The sequence below is a fragment of the Ochotona curzoniae genome, unplaced genomic scaffold, assembly GCF_017591425.1.
Source record: "Ochotona curzoniae isolate NIBS_2020 unplaced genomic scaffold, NIBS_Ocur_1.0 contig_2688, whole genome shotgun sequence".
Taxonomy (NCBI): Eukaryota; Metazoa; Chordata; class Mammalia; order Lagomorpha; family Ochotonidae; genus Ochotona; species Ochotona curzoniae.
Window position 1 is genome coordinate 10,588,978 of NW_024465553.1, and position 25,984 is coordinate 10,614,961.

Genomic DNA, 25,984 nt, shown 5'->3' on the forward strand with positions numbered 1-25,984 from the left:
TGCCTTCCCACCCACCTGCCAGGATTCTGGGAGTGCTTTAGCATAACTTTCCGGTGTACACTCTGTATAACTCATAATCTAATAGATGGTTCCATCAGGCAAGTCCCTAATTGTTAATCACTTTGAAAATGAGGGCAAAAACATGCTGAATAAAATTGAGCAGAACACCACACATCTTTATTCCTTACAACAGCTGACCAATTTCCAGTGGACACAGCCTCACAGAACACGCACAATAGCACTTCACCGCAGCATAACCTGAGATTGCAAGATACCTTGATAAACAGTTATTTTCTCAGCCCAGGGTGTGTCCTCTTCTTTCCAGATACACTCCCAGACCCCAGTCCATCAAACAGCTAGGGCAAAATTACCTACTGCTCACGAGACAGCTACAGAACCATGAGGCGATGCTAAAAGCTGTATTCAAATCATGGAGTGCTAGAACACAAACACACACAGAAAGTATTACCATTTTCCAAGTCAAAGAATCTTTTACTGTGCAACAAGAAGGTAATGAAAAAAACATTTTTTTTTTTTTCAGTTTTCTGTGTACTGACAGTCGTTCACAAGGTAAAATTACCAAATACTGGTGCAATTTGGAGCTTGCATTTTCTGTCTCAGGAATTATGATAATATGACAAGGTTATGGTTATAATTAGGAGAGTAATTAAAGTAACAGAGTAATTGCTCTTTGGCAGTTTTTCTTAGTCAAGAAGATGTAATCACAGAAAGGGGAGAGACACATTCTTCCTAGATGCCTTTTTTTTTTTTTACTTCTCACAAACATCACAAAAACAAGAAACAGGTAGACAAGCTACATTAGCACAAAGCTCCTCCCAATTTTTCTTTTTATGAATTAACATTTCTTTTTTAGCTGCATCAAATTCCTAGTCATCAAAATGGATTCTATGTGGAAAAACCTTTTATGGCAATTCAGTTCCTTTCTATGTGTGCTGTATCATTTCTAATTTTCTCTTGCTGTTTTCCTGATTCTAGACTTCATTTACATCAACTGTGGGCTCAAATATTCTCAACTGCAGAAATGAAGAAAAATCCCCATGTGAAAGAAAACCAGCAAGAAGTGAAAAAATTCATCTTCTCCTCTGCTGAGATTCAGACCTGGCACAGACAAGGTCTGCCTGGCAGAAACACTCTGTAATATAGGAAGAAGGAAATGGCATGAAGGACTGTTGAAATGCCGAAGCTGTCAAGGGGAGAACCCTGGCAGGACTTCCAGAATCTCAACATTTTGCTCAGATTCTATCACTTCCGTGGTGCTGATCATCAGACATGGAGAGTGTGTGGTCCAGCAGCTCCAGGAAAGTACTGCAAATGATGCCAGGGGATTCTGAAGTCAGATAGATCACCTGGGGCCTTCTATCTAACCCACAGGTCACAACGCACGACACACAACTGAACAAGAGTGGTGAGATCTAGAATGTCATCTTAGGGCAGCTGCAGGGAGCCAAGCGACCGTGAACGTGACCCTGTCACTAAGCTTCCCTGCCCTTATCCAAAAAATAGTGTTCACATTAATCTGAACACTGAGTGCTATCAGTTGGGGAAAGTAGTGTAAAGGCACAGTATAAACAGACACACATATACATATAAAATATAAATATATATATATATAGTATATATATAGAGAGAGAGAGAAAACACACGCTTTATATAGAAAGAATCAAATGTAGCAATATATACATATATACTACATACAATATATTCAAAGTAACATTTAAAATGCACAGCTTGTGACTTAACTTCCTGTCTCTCTTTCTTTGGGGGTGATGAGGATAGAGTACTCAAACAACATCCGCACTATTTGGAAATGAAAGAATTCACTTTCATTTTAGTGTAAATTTCAGCCCAAAGTGAGTCCTTGCTTCTTCTAATATACTTTTTGTTTGCTCCTCTGCTTAGCTAATCCCTGTTCCTTCCTTAAGGATTAGCTCAAAGATCATCTCCTGAATCTGCCCAGGGTCCCCCACATATACTCTGCTCCTAGTTTGCTGTGCACACACCCACCCCAATCCATACATCTTGTCTCTTGCATCCATTCTGAGTCACCAGAGGCGGGACCTCTTGAGAACGGGTTCAGTCTCTACTTAGCTGTATCCCTTTAGGGCAGGGGGTGGGGGCTCGCTGAATAACAAACTACACATGTGAATAATGGTGCCAGGTACACAGGTATATGCACCTGCACCTGCCAATGTGTGTGCAAGTGCCTCTATGAGGGTTCTCTCTGTATATACTCATTTTGAATACAATTTCTTTTATTAGAATGCTAAATCCCTAAGGAACCAATAGCCACCCTGGAAACATTATCCAATTCAGAGAAGGCTATGCAAATAACACGTTCTTTTATTTCGGAATACATTATTTCCCAAAGGTTGTTATCTACTCTGGCAATAGCAGTATCACCGTCATCATTCTAAAGAAACAATATGTCAGATATTCATGATACAAAAATATCCCCCAAACAAAATGCTGGTGTAGAAGGAATCATGTCGCAGGGACTCCCTGGAGAGTCAACTCCCTGTGCTGTTGCGACGGCTGCTCTTCTGAGCAATTGCATCTTCCCTCTCTTTTGTGATATGATTTTCAACTGAAAACATTATGTAGCAAGGAGCACTGTAATTAAAGCTTCAAACGGAAAATGATTGAAGAAACACTGAAAGAAACTTTTCCTTTGAAACCGCATTTCAATTCTCCCTGTGCCTCGAGAAGAAAAATGCTTCTGACAGTCTATATTTTACTGCTGTTTCATTTAATAATGCATATCGACATTTATCCAGGAACATTATCCACTGCTTTACTTCTCATTTGAAATCAGCTAAGCACCCACCCACTCCTGATTCCAATTTTCTCCCTACTCTTTATCTATCCAGTATTCTTCTCTGCTTATGACTTACTTTAAAAAATACATGTAAGTATATACATATATATACACATATGTATACATTTCTTTATAGCAAGAATAAATGGTAAAGAATAAAAACACAAATTCTCTGAAAAACATGAATATAATGAAAGCCCTTCGCCCTTTTTTCTACCTGCATGATAAAAATGTAACACAACCCAACTGAAAACACACACATACACATATTCTATATACACATATGCTCAGGCAAATCCATGCAAAGCGCAAAAATAATACATGGAGCCTTCCTCACCTATGCTCCCATTTCTGAACACTTCTACGGAAGTCCATTACGTGCTCCATTTCCAGGAAGGGGTCTCTATTTCTGCAGTCATCGTTTTTCTTCTAATATCAATGAGTGGTGAAAGTACGATGGTTCAGAGCAGAAACTGCCTTGTTTTATACTCCATCTGGGTGTGTGCATGGCAATCTCTTAGTTTCATTTTGTTTATTAAATCTAGGTGCTACATTACTCATGATAACTTCATCCTCACAACACAATAGAGGAACGAACTAAAGAAGATTTAGTTATCATTTAAACGATGGAGAAATCACTTCAGAGATACAGAAATGCCACAAGGTGAGTATGATTGGAAAGTCTGCTCTCTCGAGGCACAACCAGCAGCATTCACCATCTCATTATAAATGCCTTTAACCAGAAGGACAATGCGGGGGTGGACATTTAGCCCGGTGGTCAAGATGCCATAGTGTTGAGCGTTTGCTTCACACCTCCGGCTTCTTATTCCATCTCTGTTCTAACACAGACCCTGGAAGGCAACAGTCGGCTCACGACATTGAATTCCTGCCCCTACTCTGGATGCCTTGCTTGAGTTCCAGGCTCCCAGCTCCAGGCTCAGGGTTGGTGGAGACATTTGGGAAGCCAACAAAGAGAGATGCTTACTCGCTCTGTCCATCCTTCTCTCGTGGGCTGCTCTCTCCCACTCTCACTCACTCTCTCTCAAATAAAAACTTTACGAAAATATCCAGAAAATGCTGCTTACTGTTATTATTCTAATTTTAAAAGAATCAATTTTATATGTTACACCACTGGATGTAGCTAAAAATAATCTGAATTCACAACATGGAGTTTACTAACTTACCAGTAAATTTCTTAATTATATACCTTCTGCTTATATCCCCCTAACATCTCATTGTCAGAAAATAGAAGTATAGTTACTTATGTGTGCTTATTTCTTCTTGTTGTCCTTAAAAAAATCCCCTAATTTTCTGATTAAATTTTTTCCAATTCTCTTCTCTCCTTACTGGATTCATTTTTAAGTTCTCAGATATAGAAGAAACAGCTACACTGCTAACATGGCATGCCTTCCAGGAGTCTGGGGACGGCCTGACGTGCCAACAGGTTCAATTCATAGTACATTCACATAGTAACAGGATTAGAGATGCTGGCTTTCTTTGCCCTTTAGATCAGGAACTGAATTGCTGGAGAAATTGGAAGTAAAAAAGCTAACCTTCGATGTTACCACTTTAGACTTTTCCCTCTCTCTTTTCCAATAAAGATAGCTTTCATGCAAGGAATAAAATCAAATTTCTAACTTGCACACCAAGTCTCTTAGGACCCAAATTGCATTACCTAAGACCTATCTCCATTAGACAGGCATGATGACATGACACTATGGGTATTTAATCCACATCAGTGTGTTACATAGCATAGGATGCCTATCCAAGGACAGAGGGCTTGGGGCACTGACCCCTGACTGTGAAGGACAGCAAGCCATATCTTTAGCCACAGGAGAAGCGAGAGTCTGACCTTACCAGCCACCACATAGGGACACAGGACTTTCCTTTTAACCAGGATTGAGTTCATTGAAATTCAGAACAGCACTTCTGTATTTTTAAATTCAGAGAAGAGTAACTAAAGAGATGTAGTTGTTCCTTGGATTATGTTAGTGTGTGTGCATGCGCACAAACACACACACACACTATTCACTATTTGGTCCATGAATTAAATTAGAATAACAATGGATCCAATAAAAATCTCACAACATAAGCAGGTGTTGATTTTCAACCCTATCAGGTGAACTGAACTTCACATGTGCAAGCCAGTGCTTGATGGAACATCAGATTTCAGTTCGGCAGAGGAGGGAAAGATCTAAAAGAGATATACACACCATATATAAATGGTCTGAGGACACCTGAGAACCAGCTGTGCCACTGTCACCCTGCTTGGGTAGGGAAGGAGAAAAGAATGGAGAGAAGGGGAAAATAAAACAAAATACAGCCCCTAGCCTATAATTACTACATGATCAACCATCCTACAACACGTAGTACCTGCTTCCCACTCTTCGGTAATGGCATCTACAGCGTGTCAAAAATTGCGGATACATGTTCACCCTCTGGGGACTGTACGATGGTTCAGTGGCTAAATCCTTGCTTTGTATGCAGCGGGATCCCATAGGGGCACCAATTCATGCCCTGGCTGCTGCACTTCCCACCTGGTTCCTTGCTCATGCCCTGAGAAAGCAGTAGAAGATGGTCCATAACCTTAGGACCCTGCACCCATGTGGGATACCCAAAAGAGGCTCCTGGCTCCTGGCTTCTGATCAGCTCAGCTCTGACTCTTGGGGCCACCTGAAAAATGAACCTGTAGATGGAAGATCTTTCTCTGTCTCTCCTCTGTAAATCTGCCTTTCCGAGAAACATAAGTAGATCTTTATTTAAAAAAAGAGAGAGAAAGAAAGTGTTTATCTTCTACACAATGCTTTGCAAGATTAAAGTTTCTTTAATTTCCATGGAAGACCACATTAATCTGGTCCTTAGAACTTTCTGGCACTTGGGACTACTTGCTGACCTAATCATTTTTAACTTAAATACACATGTATCCTACAGAGTATAATAAAATCCTCTACCAAGAAATTAAGTGCTTTGAAAAATATGTAAAGATATCCTCTTTTCTGTATGAGAAGAGAAATACTGATCTGCTTTATTTGTACAATAAGATGTTCTTCCAAATCTAAAGCTTCAAAATCAACTTTACAATTATCTACCTGACCCTAAAAGCAAGTGGAATCTAGCATGTCTTTTTTTTTTTTTAATCATAAATTGGATAACTATGGCTAGCACATAGGAAAGCCAAGCTTTAATCACCCTGGAATTCATTTGCAAACGTTATTTCTTCAGTAACAAAGTCTGTGCCTTCTCCAGACTACTAAGGCAGAGAAAAACAAAACAAAACAAACAAACAAAAAGCTCTTTTTAATCACTGGACACTGGAAGTAAGCTGAAATCATTTTCCACTTCATCTTCTCCCTCAATCTTTCCTTCCCTCCTCTCTTCCTCAGCCTCTCCTCCCATCAACATGTATTGAATCCTAACCAAATCAGCACTACGATCTAGGAACAAGAAGTACGTCTCAGCTCCATGAAACCCGGACAAGAACAAACAAGCATGTTCTACAAGGACAAACAACCCTCAGATCAGATGATCTCAGCGGCAAGACCCCACTGATGGAGGAGGGGACTATTAAACATTCGGCCTGTTGGGCTGTTGTTGTGGCTTAGCAACTGAGATCACTGTCTGATGCTGGCACCCCACGTGACTGCCAGTTCAAATCCTCGCTGCTTCACTTCCTGTCCAGCTCCTTGCTGAAGCAGCTGAAAAACCAGCAGCAAATGACCCAAGTGTTTGAGTTTCTGCCACCTATGAGGGAGACCTGGAAGAAGCCCCTGGTTTCCAGTTTCAGATGGGCCTAACTCTAGCTGCTGTGACCATTTGGGGACTGAACCAATAGGTGGAATAATTTCTCTCTTTCAAATAAATAAATAAACCTTAGAAAACATTTTGCCTATTGTAAAACCTTGATCATTACTTGTCATTCTCAGTTATGTTTCTTGGCAAATAAGCCTTTTTTTTACTGCACTATTCCCTCAATTCTGATGCTGAGTTTGAACGTTTTCACAATAGATTTAGGTGTACATTTCATAACCGTGACTAATGCAGAGACCCAAATCATCTTACCAGAATCAAAACAAGAAAGCCAACTTTTCCTGCAGTGCAGTGTATGATTCCCACATGGAATATGAATGATGGGATTTTGTTAGTTAAAGACATTTAGGCAAACAGAATACAGCAGGCATGAGAGAGGAGAGGAAACAGGTAGAGAGAAGCTACCCTCCACCTGTTGGCTTGCTTTATTGGCTTCTGGTAAGATCATATGGGAGGAGGTCAGCTTCTGTTTGCCTGAATGTCTTTAACTCATAAAATCCCATCATTCATATTCCATGTGGGAATCATATGCTTTGCACTGCAGGAAAAAAAAAAAATTATCATTGCTCTAGTCTTCTAAAGCCACACTCTGGATATTATTAAGCTGGCAAACTTTTCAGAGACTTTAGTTCAGTGGCAGAAGCATGAGCTAGACGAGCAACAAGACTGTTTAGTTTGAGCAGTTTAGGTATCTCAGAAGGATCTCAGGAATAGCTCCTTCACATCAAAGGTTCCACAGGCAGCCCTCCAAATCCCGCCATAAATCTCAAAGCAAAAAAAAAAAGGTCCCTGTGCTTTCCCTGTCAACATTAGGGAAAACTCCACAGAACCACTGACAAATCATCTTCCAGTTCTTGACCTCACTCCAAGAAAGATCATTTGTCTCTTTGAAGAGGCCACAGGGACATTCTAGACTAGTCATCATGGCACCACCCTTTCGGGAGTTTTGTTGTGTAGGATTAGGTAAAACAGACATATTGGTGCCAGTTGTTTCCTGGAGGCAGTGCTGACATTTATTTTAGACCCTACTGGGTGACCTGTTAATTAATATTCATTGAGCATTTACATATACCATGCAGGTGCTAAGGGCTCCCCATGGATTACCTAAGTTAATTCTTAGGGCAAATTATTAAATGGTTTTTTTTTTGGCATCCTTGCTATAGAGACAAGTGAAGCATAGAGCTGGCTTTGGAGCTTGCCATGTTGGCAACCAATTTAAGTGCTCATTCAAGTCTCAGCTCCTCCACTTCCATTCCACATGTCTGGCAATGCACCTGGAAAAGCAGAAGACGGCCAAAGTGCTTGGGCCCCTTCCTCCCATGCAGGAGACCTGAGTGCAGCTCCTGGCTTCTGGCTTCAGCCTTGCCCAGCTCTAGCTGTTGCAGCTATTTGGGGGTGAGTGAACGGATGGATCTCTGTCTCTAATGTTGTCTTTTAAACAGATCACATAAATACTAGAAAAAAATTAAAGGAAATGAGGCTTATTTAGGTCAAGCACCTTGCTAGCGACAGAGCTGCTAAGCAGTGAAGGCAGCTACAAACCCAAGGAGAGGAAATGCAGAGCCAAGCTCCTACACAGTAATACCAACTCCCCAGTCTCTGAGAGCCAGAGAATTGCTAGAACTGCCTAGCCTCGTACAGACGAACAAATTGACATAAACAATGTGAAATAATGTGACAGACATCAAAAACTTTTTTCTAGAGTCCTCACAAAACCTAGAATTTAACTCTCCTGCCCTCAAGGTTATTCAGCTTTTAAGTATACTACATTACTCGCAATATGCAAGTCATGACAACACTTATTGATAAGATACCTATTTAGTACAGAAGAGCATAAAATGGAAAGGGTCATGACCTGCAGCACCTCCTCTTTCTGAGAATCTAGGAACATTAATAGTTACATACACCCTACCCACCATGGAAGGAAATAACATGAAATAACCAGACTGAAAACTTCAACAAATAAAAGAAACAGGAACAGCAAAGCTGAAACAGTTCCCATCTTCAAGTTTCTCATGAAATAGTTACAGTCTCGCTAATTGTAATTTAGTACACTCATTCGCCATGCTTGCATCCATCTAAGGTTGCAATGTCCACACACAGAAATCAAATGTGGGCACACTGAATTACAATAAGGATTAACTGTGCTGTGCTTGAGATTCTATCTGGTGTCAAATCTAACTACAGCGGTGCTCACTTGGTATACTCTCCTTGCTTCTTCAAACAATACAACTGGAGGTTTAAAGAGCTTGTAAGTTTTAAGACTTGTAAAGATTTGTTCGTATTTTTATTTAAAAGGCAGAGTTACCGAGAGGAGGAGAGATGGCGGGAGAGAAAAGGGAAGAAAGAGAGAGACAGAAAGAGAATGAATCTTCTATCCGCTGCTTCACTCCCCAAATGGCTGCAATGGAGCTGAGCTGATCTGGAGCCCGGAGTCAGGAACAACTTCTGCCTCTCCCACATGTACGTAGGGATCGCAGACCATCCTGCACTGCTTTCCCAGATTTTAGAGGGGAGCTGGATCAAAAGTAGAACATCCATTTAGGATGCTGGCACCACAGGCAGCGGCTTCACTTGCCATACCACTGCACTAGTCCTGTGACTTTGGTTTTTTCCCAGAGCTAAATTCTGGAGGGACATGAAGAAAGCGATTATTTCATTTTTAAATAAATGCCTTTTGCTGTAGGGTAAAAGTTTCTTATCCTTGTAATGGTAAAGGAAAATAGATCTTACAAGATCATTTCCATCAGCTTCATGTTTGTGTCCTGTTCAAATTTCTCCTCTAATATTTCCATTCTGCTTCCAGGAACCTCATATCTTCTCCCACGTCAATTATTATTACAGGATTTCATTTACCCATTTGCAGAGATACTGGTTAGCATCCCTCATCTGCAAAATACTCTTCCATTGGAAGAAAGAAGGAAATCCATCTGGACATTTAAAACTCTATCTTCTAGTTAGAGTTCTGGATGAAGGTGGAATCAGAATTACATCCAAATTAGCTGAACTAGTTTGTGGATTAGTATGTGAACTCAAGGATTTCTCCCTAGATATTAGCATTAATCTATCTGTCACTTAAGGATGAAGTTATCTAAACACTGTTTTTTCAGGAATCTATTGGCCATGTACCTTAGTGACCTAGCAACCTAAAGTCATGCAATGGGGAGGGGCAGGGTGATATTGTTTCTACATCTATCATGACCAAATCTAAGCTGACCACCAGGATAATTATTCTTGTTCTTTTAAAAGGTCTATTTATTTCAAAGGCAAAATGACAGTGAGAGAGCGAGCGAGTGAAAAAGAGTTGTCTTCCATCTACTGCTTCATTTCCCAAATAGTGACAACAGCAGGAGTCAAACCAAAGCCAAGAGCCAGAAACTGTTTCCTGGTCTCCCAAGAACTTGGGCCATCTACTGCTGTTTTCCCAACGCAGACAGGACTTGAACCACGCACCACTCCCAAATGGAATGCCAGTCTACCAAACAATGGCCTAATTCACTGTGCCACAACACAGGCCCATTATTCGTGTTATTTCAAAGGTTTCTACTACAGAAAATCCTAAAATCTACCCCATGAAACATTTCCTCCTGTGTACCACAGGAAGAAAAACTACAACTTTAAACTTTAGTATGAATTTCTTTTAGGTTAAAGGAAAATATTCCACATCTTGTAACATTCTGTGTACAGATTGTTGAACTGAAATCAAAATAAACACTAAAAACACTAATTTCTACAAAAGCATCATAAAATAAGTCTCTATGATTCCACAACTGTGGGATTTTGATATATTACGGCAGCTTCATAATACTGAATTATTTTAAAGTATAGAAAAAAGGAAAAAAATACACATTAGTTTATTATAATAACATTGGTCATTCATGCTAAATGAAATGTGTGTCAAGTCACATAATGTCTTCCACAGCGTTGCCTGAAATGGATGTATTTGCTTGATTTGTCTTTTTTCTGGTTCCCTCTTTGTAATAGATCATGCTTTATTGTTTATTTATCTCCTAATAGACATTCCCCAGGGTTTTCTAAGACTAAATGTTCACTCTTAGGAGCTCCTATTTGATTAATTTCACCTAGTGGAAACATTCAGAGCCTTGTCCCCATAGAATACACTGTGAACACTGCTCTGAATGACAAGCAGAAATTTAGCAGAAAAAAAAATTCCTTCTCAAACTTCTTCCCAGGAAGCCAAGCTGAAGAGCACTTTCGTTAGGTGATTCCTTTCTGAGAATATTATAAACAGCCTAAGAAAAATAAAATATTAAAAAGTGCAATAATAAAGTATTATATGATAATAAAATACACAGTAGTTTTGAGTTGATGACACTGCTGAAATTTTTTTTCCCAAAAAGTGAAGGGATTTTAAGACTTTTTGAACAGTGGTACCCTATTGGAGAGTGGGTGGTGACTGTTATTAGAAAAGCTTACTCTCCTTTGTAACCCAGAAATAAATGTTGCTGTGTAGGAATGAGACAAGTGTCCCTCCAGCTCCACAGAGGACGGATCCTTTAAGGAAATCACATCAAACATACACAACTACTTTGGCTACATAGAAGAAAAAACACATATAGCTATTTAAAAGCCACAGAAGATGCACTAACTTCAAGCTAGAGAGCACAGAAGAAGGCAATCCATGCACATTAGTACCTGGTGTGCGCCACACATCTTTCTTTGCGTTCTTCAGAGTAATCCTGTAATTATCACCTTTTCTATATTTAAAAATTGAGACAGAAGGCAGAGGTTTGGCACTGTAGTTGGGATACCTACACCTCACAGCAGATTGCTTGGCCCATGCCTCAGCGCCTGCACTTCTGATAGCTCTTTCTGCTGACAGGCACCTCAGAAGCAGCAGAGATAGCAAGAGATAGCGCAAGTGGCTGCATTGGTGCCACTCGTATCAGAAATCCCAAGTGAGTTCTACAGGTTCCTGGCTTCAACCTGGCCCAGCTCTGCTTGTTAACATTGGGGCATGAATCAGCAGATGAAACAGTCATTCACGTTGTCTCTCTGCATCTGAAATAAAACTAAAATAAAATTCAAACATATTGTAAATGAGGAAATGCAGAGTCAAAGAAACACGCTGAAGTTATCGTAGCCAGCTGAGGCAGAACCAGGATTCAAATCCAAATTATCTAAATGTAGACTCCCCGGCCATCCCTCATCCCACATCCTACACCATGATACATAGCTCCATTCTAAGGAAGACCAAAATCAAAAATAATGAGCAGCATGAGATGCATTTTTGAAAACATTCACGTATCTTAAAAACTTAAATGAAGTCTACGACTTTGTATTAACTCAAGCATCTCCTTCAGTATAAACCACCACACCACTAATTTGGCCATCAAGCATCAGTTACAAGAATTCAGTTCAACACAAGCAAGTTCTAATGCCTCTGATGATTTCAATTTGTTTTTGCCTACAGGGCTGGAAAAGGTACAGGCTTTACAAACAAGAACAGAGGACTCATGATGCTACTGGAATGCTCCACCTTCCTGTTTTCAAAGCCAGACACTACACTGCTTTGAAAAACACTCTAAGGAGAAACCAAAAGAAACGTTTAATTAGATCACCGTAAAATTTATGCACATCATATTTATCTGCACTAACTGTAAACATCTACTTGCCTAATATTTGAAATGTGATGGGAGCTAGTCTAAAATGTAGGTTGAACATAGTCTTTATATGGAAGTTTTGTAGAAGTAGTTCAGGGCCCAACAGCTGTGTTAAATCCAACTCCTCCAGACCTATTGCTCTGACTTAATAAGTTAATAATCTGACAGTGGAGACAAAATTTTTAAAGGAGTGTTATATCACACTGGAATAAAACTAAAGAAGCACTCTGAAACTAGAGAAAAGCTGACACGAAAATTAATTTTCTTTGGATAGATTAGGGGAAGCTTCAGAAAAAAGAAACTTGAGGTCTCAAGTCTAGGAGTTTAATCAGATTTGACTCTGTAAGCAATGGGATATTACCAGCACAGGAATGAGGAAGAAAAGGTAGGCGGCATGTAGGGGGAAGATGTATGGAAGGACATACTCCCATGGGGTAAACACAACAGCCAAATGCAAACAGAGTGAGTGGGGAAGAACAGGTTCCAAAACTGAAGAAGGTGAATGAAAGAACTGCTAGCTCATTCCAACCTATACAGACATCGTGTTCCAGCAGGAAATTCAAGTGAATTCAGCACCTGGAATGCGGAGAACAGGACAGCAAGACAACTTGAACCTTTGCAGAAGTGTCCAGTCCAGACAAACCAGGCAGCCACTTCCAGAACGAACAACACTGATATTGTTCAAATTTCATTTACATAGGCTGGTTACTGGTCAGCTGCAAACTACAGGTTTAGTTCCACTCAATTCAACTAGATTTGCATACCCAGAGAAAAAAACGCTACAGAATTCACCAGAGGGCTAAACAATGCTGATGTTTTCATGTTGTTGTGGAGCTAGTTGGCCATGGAGCCATTGACCAAACAGCGACCACACCCAATTTGCACCTACTTCCATAAACAATCCTTTCAAAGAGACATCTAGATTGACCTAGGTCAAAAATAATCACAGTTACCTCATGACAGAAAATGAGCTCACAGAAATGACTGAAGCACTGTGTACCGCCAAAGGGGAAGTGAGCAAAGTAAGAAATGGATTACCTCATTTAGTTAATAGTATCTATGAATTAGAGAGTCTTATTCACTCCGCAAGTTTGAGAAACACGACTGTTATAGACACAGAGTTGAATGCATCAGTAGAAAAGACCAGGAGAGAGGAATGGTCAGAAGTCCAAGCAAACCTGGTCAAGACTTGCAAGCACATATTATGCTTATTTCCCAATTATCAATGTGAAACAAGCATTTCCCAGCACATCTATGGGCCATTTTTTTCACCCAATAAAAGTCCACTGCTGAGAAATTACATAGGTTTAGAAAAGGACTAAATCTGACCTATTTATAATAACACAGTCAAGTCTCCATTATTCGAAGGTCCTCTGAGAAGCTACTTGCTATGTGCTATTATCTGCCCTCTGGTCATTTCATTCTCCATTATCACCTCCACAGGGAAAAGGAGGTGAATCTCAAATCAATCCATTTAACTATTTATTAGTAGTGCTGGTAAAAGGGTAAAGGGAAAGAATGGAGAGTGTTCTCAACAATAAATGTATTTCTTAATCACTACATACTTAGCCACAGACTTCCATTAGTGCCGGAAATGTGCTGAAAGTACTCGTGCTTTATTTTCAAATTAGTAATTTCTCTCACTTTTCCCATTATTCAGAAATATTCTGAGATCCAAGAATCCTTTTCACTCAAAAATGACAAAAGCTACATAAAGATTTCTTAGTTACCTATCAGCAAAGTCAAATACGGAACATTAACCCCCTGGTTAGTAGCTTGTCATTCCTATTCATTTGACGCTGAGGCACGGACTTCAATTCTGAGGCCATGAGCAAATAAATTTAAAGCTGATTTCAAAAGCTACCCAGCATTCACCAATCTATAAAGATAATGAACAATAACCAGAAAACAAGCAACCTGGGGGAACTCTACTTCAGTTACCCTGCATGTAATGTTAAAACTAATTAGCAAACATAATCAATAGAGCACACATTCCTGGGTTTTTATGATAATTTTCATGTGGCAATATACATGAACTGCATAAGCAATAATGTAAGCTTATCAGTAATTGCATTATTTCTGTGTTGCTGTTACTACTATTATATGTAATTCCTGGATGAGGATATGACTGGTTAATACCCCGTACAATTGAAAACCCAAGAGCACGATTTGGTTAGTCTAAACAGTCTGATAAATTAACAGAAGATCTAGGGTGGTGTTGTAAACCTCTAGTATTAATGGGTAATGCTTAAAATCACAAATTATCTCTGGTGTTTCCATATGTCTGTCCAATGATGTGGAAAATATTATCAATATATAGCACACCCAGAAGGAACCAGAGTTTGAGAATGGGGCAAACCAAAATATATCCCATTCTCTTCTACTATTTTTAGGCACTAAAAATTTTCTGGAAATAGGGGAAGTACTGGAATGCACTGGATATTCAGGCTGCTTGCATGTGAGTCACCTCTGTCCACCAACTGATAATACCATCAAAGTAGCAAAGCATTGTCAAGAAAGACCCAAAGTCCGCCTTCTGTAACCACCATGATCCTGCTACCGTACATTAGCTTGGAATTTACTGTAACCCTTATATTCTCTTTGTTGTACTCAGTGTGGACATCATGATGACTAACATGGATCCTGCTTTGTAGAGACAGGATGGTTAAGGAGCTGTGAGTTCCAGTCTTCTTTTCACTTCTTCAGAAGGCTCTGGCTCCTCGGGGCTATCCTCCAGGAAATAATATGTCTAGGATAAAATAAGTGAAATAAAAACAGGTGGCAAAAATACAAAAGAGAGCAAGTATACCAATTTTCACAAGTTCTTTACCTTGCTCTCTTTAATTATGCTGAGGTAGATACAGAGAGCTAATGATTCGAGTTTTCATTCTACAGAAAACTACATCTGTGTGAACATCTACTTAGCCGACAGTTTCTGCTCAGTGCCAAGAAACACATGCCATTACGTTAAATTATTTGTTCTTCAATGTGGCATCTGAACTGCTTCATGTGTGGTTTAGAGAGCATCACGTGATCAGGGTTGGGTTAACCAGCAAGCATTTGTCTGAAACACCTGCTGACAGGAAGGCACAAAAGTGGTGGCTGTAGGGTCTCCACTAGGCAACTTGGCCATGGAAATGAAGAAGCACTTCTGAGGAAGTGGTCCCTCTCAATAGATTGTGAAGACCTTGTCTTCTTAAACCAGCTGCTATGAGCCCACAGTCGTTCATTTAATTACATTTATGCATAAACTGGTGCATGCAGGCAATTTTGTTAGCTCTGGGGAAGCAAAACAAATGAACCAAGGTTGCTGGAGTCTAATGAGAGAGACACATAGGTAAACAGGCACTTTATAATAAACCTTCAAAAAAAGGTCAACAATGTTTCAAGCAAAATGCTGCAGAAGCAAGGAGAAAGGAGTGATTAATAAAATTAATAATAGTAATAATGAGTGACAGGGCAAAGGATGTCTACCAAGGTCATATACAAGTTGTGTAAAAGGTGACTGAGTAGGAAGCATCCTATTTAAGGGGTAAACCACACAGGAAAGCTTGGGATCCAAAGGGCTCTGCCTCCCTACCAGGGGAACAGAGAGGCAGGGAATGGGCGCTCCAGGCTGAATTCAGCGCTGCTCTGAGATCCCTTGGGATGAGCTTTAAGCAGAGGGGCGGGGAATCTAACAGGTTAGTGAATGATGGCTTCCACGATGGATGTGGTCTGAGGAGACTCACTCTGAGGATGCCAAGAGCTGTAAAACAGTTGGACAGTGATGATAAGATCACCTAGGAACCTGTGGTACCTAGCTCCTCTGAAGGTTCCTGTCCTGAAGAGTGGGGTAAATTAAGTCATACTTCCTATGTGGTAATATACACTCAAAAGAAGTAAAAGCTAGCAAAATTCATAAGTGATGTGAACCAGGAAATTTAGATCACTGAATTTTTAAACCAGGAATAATACCCATAAATTATCCAGGTTAGTTGCTTTCATTCCTGGGAGCTTTTGAGTAATCACATTTTCGGGATTAACTGCACATTTGATGAATGTTCCAGGCCTAAGACTGGGGGAACTTGTATTTTGAACCATTTCTTCCAGGCCATTCTGATGGATGTGCCAGTTTTGGAAAACAAACACTAAAGGCCAAACCATCAGACTTCTGTGTAAGAGGGACCAGGTTTTATTTGGAAGAACATCTCTGGTGCCTAGCACAAAACAGCACGGTGCCTGGCACAAGGCAAGTATTCAATGTTTGTCAGACCCCTAGTTATAAGCTCGTGACTCCAACGGATGCCTGCCTGGCATTCCTTTGGGACTTGGAGATTATTAAAATCGAATTCCAAATTCCATTGCTGTCAGCACAGCTAAACTTTTTCCTTACCTATTTGGATCTACAAAAAAATATTGAAGACCATTTCTCAAAGAATTTTAATCTCTTAGATTTTCTGAAGTAGAAAAACAAGGTCTTACTGTTTTATCACAGATTGAATATTGATGCAGAAGCCACTTACAAGTGTGTTAACAGCTCACAAAATACACTGCAAAATATACTGGTTTTTTTTGTTCCACCATGATTCATGACATGCATAAAAGTTACATTATATATTATGTGATCCTAACAAGATGAACTTATGATGTGTTTCCCAACTTAAAGATCTGGAACACAGCTAACATCTAGTTAATTATAAGTTTCTTGTATCCCTATATTTTAAGATTCAGCTTCCACAGATGAAAAGCAAATATTAGCTGGGGAGCAGAATTTAAAATTTACACTCTGAATACATGCACTTAAAATAATAAATCAAAACCAATCCCAATATTATTCATATTGACCAGCAAGTCTGAGTACTACTTTTGTTTAGAAAGATCTGCCAAAAAAGCAGTAAGAAGCTCCTTTACTTAAATGAACTGAAAATCACCCCTTGAAAGAAATATTTCCACACTAAACTGACAATCTAACTCTGATCCTAACATCTATCATTAAGTAAGCAAAACTAAAGACAGAATAAGCGCCGTGCAAGCACAAAAATCATTTACATGTTAATCTTCTTGCAATAAAATATTTTCATGGCTCTGTCAAAAATTATGGAATAACTTGTGTGAACTAAGTGTTTAAAAGTCATTTTTACCAAAACCTCCATACATTAGTAACAAGATATCAGTCACAGGCCCTTGTGCTCAGTGTCAAGGTCTTGACACAGGGTTCCTGGCAATCTGAAGACACTGGCTACTAGAATAATGGCCCTGAGGTCGGGAAGGGCTTGACCAGTGTGCACAGACACACGTCTCTCAACTGCCAAAAGCAATTTCAATGAACAACAAAAACAAACAAGAACAACAAGGCAATTTTAGCAGGATAACACTGATACTGCCCTGTGATGCCCTAAACCAAGACAAGCGCTTGCTTCTGTCTCCTTCTCTGGTCCGGGGCCTCCTTTTCCACCATCATCCTGTGTTGCATACCACCACCCCTAAGCTCCTTTCACCATTCTGTGAAGTGCTCATTTCCTTTGCTGTCCTTTTCGTGCTTTGTTACATGCATAAATAATGAAATTCTATTTTGCCAAAGAAAGTGCGTCAAGCTTAAATAGGTCTAAAACATTCTTTGAGGTTCCAGAGAAAATGGGGAAAGGAAAAATTTGTAGAGGGTCAAAGTAACACAATAAAATCAGTGTCATTTTGAAGATGAAAGGATATATAAGCCAGCATTTATTAAGCCTCTACTATGTGTCAGAACAGGTAGGCAGTTTACATAACTATTGCAATCCTAGTAAGAATAGCTCTAGAAGCATAAAGTGCTTTGCCTCATTTTCTACTCAAAGACATTTCAAAATTTGGCCAAACTGACAAAAATAGCAAGTGGCACAGCAAGAAGTCGAACCTGGGATGATCCCTCTCAAATACAGAGCTCTTTCACTTTTCAGTGTACATTCCTGGCACTCTTCTTGGAGTTGAGTCACTGCGTTCAATCGAGTATACAACCGCAAGGCCGTTAGGTCTCCAACTCCTCTTATCAGCCTAGGCAGCCTCAGCTGCAAAGATTCTACACTATCTCTGGAGTCTCCCATCTTAAAGAAAGTCAATGGCTGGCGCATGGTAAGTGTTTAAAAAAAAATGCTTTCATAGTGAATGAGAAAGCCATCTTTGCTGTCTTTACCTCCTGCCTCTACAGGAATCACAGCATCTTCACGAGTAGCAGGTCATTCACGTAAAAACGTTTCAACAGAATTTTGTGCTTTTCTTCATTTACAGTTTCCCTGGTACCTACCTGGAAAAGACCATGCCCAATTTAACTCTCATTATTTTACTAAGTAGGGGCATATGTCCTAACGTGGCACCACCTGGCTGTGAGGTTTACCAGTACTTCCTCTGTATAACACACTTGTTGGGACTCAGATACATTTTATCAAACTATACAAACAACTTATCTTAAAATATGGTCTTATGGTTTCATACTTTACAGTGAACAACTCAACCTGGAAAAAAAGGAAGATGTTGGCAAGTCGCAAATGAGAAACTGAAAAAGAACCTTGCTACAGACTTCACAGATCCAATGACTAACAGAAATACTTAACCATACATTTTATGATAACATACTTCATACTGACACATGTTCTCTGAAATCTAAAACAAGCAACAACCTTTACAAAGGTACAAATATGAATAAATGAAAAGTAAAATGAAAATGCTCACTCTTGGAGCACTTAAAACTAAAAGCATCTCAAATCTCACAACCACAAAAATATAAACAGACATAAGCTGCAAAGAACTGTTCCTCCAAGGCTTAGTTATAGTAACAAAATCAAAATAAGGCGAAGCTTTGGAATGTATGCTAGAGTCCTAATAAATGATGACCTTCTATTTATTTGTAATGGATTAAGGAAGTTTGCCAAGTATGTGAAAATTTAGTCTTTTGACCTGTCTTGCCATATTTTACAAAATCAAATTAAAAAAACAAAAACCATGGGCAGTGTTTTCACAAAAAGCAACTTGGATGACTTAAGTAAAAAGCACATGGAAAATAAAAACAGTCCCATCTCTAGAACTGTTGGTGATTTCTTCCAAAAAAAGATGCTCCATGGAATCCATTTATGAAATATTCAGTTTCCAACATCATGTCAACTTGGCAAGGGAGGAAATTTTGGGCCTTGAACTCAACTCTTTTGAAAAGGATGCATGTGTCGAAATGGGGTAAGCCACAGAGGGAAATAACTCATCAATAGATGTTAGAAGAAATGTTTCAGGAAGCACCGGCCACTTCACTGATTTGGGGCTATGCCACCCCCATGAGGGAAAACTCCTTTAGAACAGGAAACTCTAGCTTGACTAGCATCTTAATGAGACAACGCCTGGCTTATCTGACCACATGCTGTCACTCAGTGATAAACGTTACCAATTTGAACAATTCCTATTTATGAGAATTGTTGTATCGTATTGTTTTTGAGGCATTTTCACATGCATTAATCATACACAACTCAAAAGTTCTGTTAAACTCTACAGGAAGGAAATTAAGTGTCCAAGATATTAAGTAATTTTTACAAGGTCAACACAAAAAAGTGTGCTGACATGAGAATTCAGGTTTTCACTTGTTCTTCCAAGAAAATTCCCTCTATCTGTCACAGCTGAAGTATCACATGCCTACATAATAACTACAACTATTCAAAAGAAGCAGACTAATAATCCCATATTACATTAGAGATATTGAAATACAGTTATTTCAAGCCTAGGTATTTATAGATTTTTTTTTTTTTTACTATTCCTATAAAAATCTTACTTCATCATTTTGAGTTTGCGAAGAATAAAATCTCCAAGTTGCATCTGGAGCATTCTTCACCTGTGTAAGAAAGTGTAAAATAAAGGTCCACCACCACCAGCTCCACATGGTGTTAGGAATCTGCACTTCACCTCATTCTAATTACCCGATGGGCAACTAGACGGACAATGCACACAGAGAGACATGAGCAATAAATGAAACCCAGTATGTGAGAACTGAAAAATTCAGGGGCACCGGAAACAAGAACACACAGGAACATAGTTTAAAATTGATTTTAAAAGGAACTCCCTGGGAACCCATTGTTGTGGCATAGAGGCATCCCACATAGGCACCAGTTCATGTCTTGGCTACCTCACTTTGTATCCAGCTCACTGCTAATGGCCTGGGAAAACCAGCCAAAGATGGATCCGATGTTTGCATCTCTGCAACTCACATGGGACACACAGATGGAGTTCCTGGCTGTGGCCTCGCCCAACCTTGGCTCTTGTGGCCATCTGGGGACTAAAGAGCCAGACAGAAGATATCTCTCTCTCTTTCTCTCTCTCTTTTTCTTCCTCCTTCTATGTAATCTGACTTTCAAATAAACAAATAAATAAAATTTTAAGGCAAACAGAGCTCCCTGGAAGTTCTACGACCAACATTTATCATAACGGTTCACTGAAACCTCTCGTGTTCTCTGTAATCTCCTGAGTCCTTTCCTTCTTCTAAGCACTGAAATCTAAGTTTAAGAGCAACATGAGAAAAGAAAACGATTCCTAAGGCCGTTCTGACACTAGATGCTTACGAAAATGGCACCCATGGGCAGCTGAGGCTGAGTGACACCAGCATGTGGACCTATTTTAGTACTCATACATGCCTCATGCTTTCCATTTGGTCAAATGACCTCTGTCCAGGGTAACCGACAGTATCTTCTTGAGCTGGTTTAGGGAGCCACAGTTCTCTCACTCTCTGAGGTAGGTAGTTGCAGGGCTTTGAATCCCAACAGCTTTTAAGAATTCTGAGGCCTGACATTTTTTTTCCATGGGTTTAGGTCTAAACACCCTCTGGTTCTTCAAAGGTTCGGAGGGCAGGTTCTTTTATCTGTGTTTTGAACCATCTAATCAATAGAACTAAAATATAACAGATCTGTGAGCTGACAACAGAAGACCTTTCCCAAGTTCCTTGCACAATCCCTTAAACGCACCTTGGGAAGAAAATGAGAAAGCAGCAGGACCTTGTTCTAATGAGTTAGTAGCTCCAGCAATTTATTTTGTGAATTATTCCAGAAAAACGGGCAAGATCTTTAGCCACTAAACTTCCCAAAATGTACACCCTTATTACATATTAGCAAAATAACTGAGCTGTGCTTCAGAACCACGAATGTGGCCTTTTGACTTCCCAAATTATGGCCAGGATATTTTCTCTGACCTTCCCTTATTATTACACATCAGTAACAAGGACACTGCTTTGTTCAGGATACAAGGCTCTGCTCGCTTTTGCAGAAACATATCCCACACTAAATTAAGTTAGAGATGGTATTTGAAAAAATAAATAAATAACGGAGTTCCAATTCACTGCAAATGGTATAGGAGGCCAGTGAGTGGGAAGCCTGCAAGAGAAGGGCTTCTTTTAGAAAGATGTTTTACAGGACTTTTTCTGCATCATTAACTCTTCTGGAATCCTGAACATAACATGATGAATTTCCCTTAAAAAAAAAAAGTAGCTACTGTTTAATTTTGAATCACTTCAAAGAGCCATAGTAGAAGGAATCAAAGAACCCAAAAGACCCATAGATGTGAAACTCGCCAAGAAAAAAAAAAAATGAAGGTTCTAACAGATTTTAACCATGTACTCAAAACACCAATGATTATTTTGCTAATACAGTGTTTTACTGTTCCATGGGGCTGAAGTAAGTCTCTGTATTCGTCAGAACACAGGATATTTTTATTACAATATTTGTGTCATAGCCCTTGAAAAAGGAACATACTTAAAACCTTGAAAAGAATCTCTGTTTTAACATGGCTATTGGGGCGTGTGTGTGTGTGTGTGTGTGTGTGTGTGTGTGTGTGTTTTATCATAAACAGATCCTTAATGGGAGGTCACTTATTACTGAAAGCAGTAAAAAAAAGAAGGATATAAATAATTCTCTCCCACACATGTAATTCAAGAAGAACCCAATTTCACAGAAAGCAAACAAATTTTGATGGGTAGGAAATGTAAAAAAATAGCCTAGGGTACTATATTGGTTATTTATCATTAATAGCAATAATAATAGGTCTTAAAAATATCTTTGGAGGGTAAACCACACTGGGAAAAAGAATGAGAACCATTTAAACATTCCGTATTTTCAAATACCACTATTCCAAAAACCATCTGGAAAATGTCAGATAATGGTATCCACCCACCTAAGAAATTCAGTTAAGTTTGTCGTCAATTAGCCTCTAGGATAATCAACTAAAATTACATTTTCTATTTGAACACATTTAGAGGACCAAAAAAAAAAAATCAGATTTTTAAAGTCTCCTTAAAAAGGACCATCTGTTTATAAATATCTTTCTCACACTCCACCTTGTCCTTGATCCGCACTGGTGGTTCACAGGAGAGGCACAGCTAAATTTAAAGACACATGCACACTACCAGGACAGAGTCTACTTACCCCATGTTCGCTCTGAGCTAGTCTCACGTTTCCCTTGTTATCTGAGCACTTAGGGACAATAACTTCTCCCTTGTGTTCAGCAGCATGGTAGGATCTGGAAAAAGAGTCTACTCAATTGTGCAGTTGTTTAAGTGGCAGCAGACAGCACTGGCGTTCTATGTATGCTGAGTACCATACAGAATACCCTTTTGGTAGTCTATTAGCCCAAAACGTTTTATTGCCCTTGTCAAATATTCATTGTCCATTCTAAACTCAGTGTTAGAAAACTCAAATTATTAAAAAAAAATATATATATATTCTGAAAGAATTATGGGGCCGGTGGGGGTTTTTCCCCCACAGACACAATCTGCATTCTCTTGATGAGAAGAAAAACAAGGAGCGCTCACTTCTCACAGATAGAGGTCACTAATGGACTGGATTTGAATCACTGTGGCAGAAACCACAAAGTTATTAAAGTAACCTAGTGAAAAATGAACTTGAATTGAAATTAAAGATATCCAAAGATGACTGTCCAGAAAGAGCTGTTCTGCACATATACTCTTTCACCTTGACCTTTTAGGATTCAACCCAGCACAGCCTAAATCCTTCCCAGCACCCTTGCTGGTTTTCAGCTTTAGACACTCGGGTTAGCAGAAGCAGATCTCCCTTGTGAAGTGCAAAGTTGAAGAGTTAAACTAGATGAGCTGTTCACCCCAGTCTCTGCAGACAGAGTAGGGCTTCTAGTCTGGTACATAGCTCAGCCTTTCTCTAATCCATAGCTTCAAACTCGGAAAATAGAAGCTTGCTTTAAGGAGCTACATCTCAATCCTAAAACAAACTCTCCAGCAGGCCAGAATATATGAAAGAAAGGGGCATCAGAGACGGTTCAAATCAGACTTAGCCTATCAAAGTCAAAGTCTGGTAAGATCACACCACCTGAAACCCAGCACAGAGGGAAACCCAAGGCGACCTTGGCTACTCCAGAGCAGCCCAGCACGTGTTATTTGAAAATCTACTTTCTCTCTGTTAGGAGCATCCTCTGGAATTTCCAAGACTGCAAGGGAAAGTGTTAGGACATGGAGAAAAAAAAAAAAAGCCATTCCTTCCATGCTAGGTTTGCAAGAGACTCTTCTATAGCACAGACATTACAAGTCCCTACACTTTCTAGTACCTACAGGCAGAGACCTGGATTCCGGTTTAAAATTTCATCTCATGCCCTCCTCTGTCACAGGCATTTGCAACTGCACAGGACAGCACGATGTTGCACTGCCCTTTGGGATTATTAATAGCCTTAAATAGTTAGATTCTATCCTGTTTCAGGCTTTCGTGGAAGAGAGGAAATGAAGAAGCTACATTTTCAGAAGCAATCACCTTGTAGGGATGGAAAGCAACTTTTCAGGGCACGTGTAACCGTCAGAGATTGATTCTTTTCTAATATGGTGTCTTGTCGATCCCGTGTACCTGCCTCAGTGATTGAAAAATTCAATAATGGAGTCAGGAGACTTCAGATACTGACCTAAAATTTCACATTCACGCTGCAACAACCAAATATATCCTTGGACAAATACCAACCTGCATTCTATTTACCTCAAAATGTTTTGGGGATTCTTTCATTGAAGATTTAATAAGGTCATACCAGTTAAACCCACACACAATATCGGCCCGATATGCAGGCTCGCCTTCACATTAGCTTCTGGCTGAGGGAAGTTAGACATAATAAATTCGGCAATAAGCCTGTGAGCGAGTGGACATGCTCCAAAGCTCCCTGAAACCCTGTGTGATTAAAGAGCCTCCCAGCTGAGTAGGAAGCAATAGCTCCCATTTAGAAGAGGCTTTGCATAGCAAATGCAGCATGTAAAGGAATCAGCACCTTGCACTCCTCCAGCAGCATTTACACGGATGTGTGCTTTGCACTTTCTTGATGAGCTTACTGTAAGCTGTGCAAGAGATTCCCTCCACTAGAATTCATTTTTAAAAAGCTCAGAGGGGTCTGTTTTCCGTTCATAAGGGAAGATGCGATGACTTCCCAGGTGAATAAATAAGGATCATCATCATGAAGATGATAGCAGCAAAACTCCACGCGGGGATGTGGGGAGCGGTAGAGGGGTTGGGGCATCCGGGGCTCTAACCTTTCTGCCACCAGGGTGAGCGGCAGACGATTTTCTCAATCTTAAGGCTGTTCATGAGAGAATTGCTGTCTTCTCCGCTGCTCCCTTCCCACCCCATCACCACCCTCCATCAAGCACAGGCAAGGGTCACTCACTCCCCGGGCACTCTGGGTGCCTCAGGCCACCTAGAAAAGCTGGCCTGTACACAACACCGCGGCTCCATCTCACACACACACCGAATTCACCTTACCCACAAAATAACACCTCTCATCTCACCTCTCAATGAAAACGTGACTTCTAAAGTTCCTATTTTATGAGGCCAGGATGTGAATGGTGGGAGGGAGAGAGGACTCCAGGGATGCCCAAAGAGCCAAGGGTATGTTTTCCCTTAGCTTGCAATTTTGACAACACCCCCCCCAGCCCCACCCCCACCCCCGAAATACGCCGTCCTGTAACTAACCGGGAGCTGGAGAATGAGAAGAGGGCCAAATTACAATTTTAAAGATGCTAAAGTCTGGGGAAGGGTTGGGGGGGCATGTGGTGCGAGAGGTCCCTCCACCAATTCTCTGAACACTGAAAGGCCCCGAATTCGCATTCCACATTTCAGAAGGGCCGCAGCACGAGGCGCCAGCTGAAGCTCAGGGTTCTCAGGCACTCCTGGAGGGACTCGCCTGCCCACGCAGCGGCCCGAGACGGGCAGCGACGCACCACGGGCCCCTCTAACGTGGCTGTGGCTCTGCCAGTGCTAGGCGCCCAGCCCCGGGATCTTGAACTTCGCCTCCGTGGCACTTTCAGTCAGACAGGGTGCCAAGAAAGGCTGAGAGATGGAGGAAGAGCCCAGTGGAGGGGCAAGGTATGGGGGTGGAGGGGGGCGGCGTTACCTGAGAAGGTTCTCGAGGTCTCCTTCCAGCCCTGGTGGTAATCCCGCTCAGCGCCGCGCCCTCCCCCAGATCCAAACTTTTGCCGGGTCCTCCCAGTGGCGGTGGAGACGACAGCGGCAGCGGTGGTGGCTGCTGGAGCGGAGCCCTGTCGCCTGCAGTGTCGGGGCGCAGGGGTGCGGAGGCCGGAGCCTCGGAGCGGCGCGCGCTTGCCCGCAGTCTGCCGGCGCCGGGGCGCCCCACTCGCCTCGCGCGCTCTCGCCTACGTCCCCTACGGAGCCGCGGCATCCTCTTCCCCCGTCCTCCGCCACCTCCGTCTCCAGGGTTCGGGCATGCCACTTTCTCTGGG

General features: G+C 40.7%; 1 protein-coding gene across 1 annotated transcript in view; it reads right to left on the reverse strand.

Moving 5' to 3' along the window:
• FLRT2 (fibronectin leucine rich transmembrane protein 2) overlaps nt 1-25,696 on the reverse strand; it is an 82,359-nt gene extending 56,663 nt beyond the window's left edge. Inside the window, exon 1 of the mRNA XM_040975583.1 lies at nt 25,639-25,696. The gene's annotated coding sequence lies outside the window, so the exon portion shown is untranslated. The remainder of the gene's footprint in view (nt 1-25,638) is intronic.
• Nucleotides 25,697-25,984: the final 288 nt, after the last annotated feature.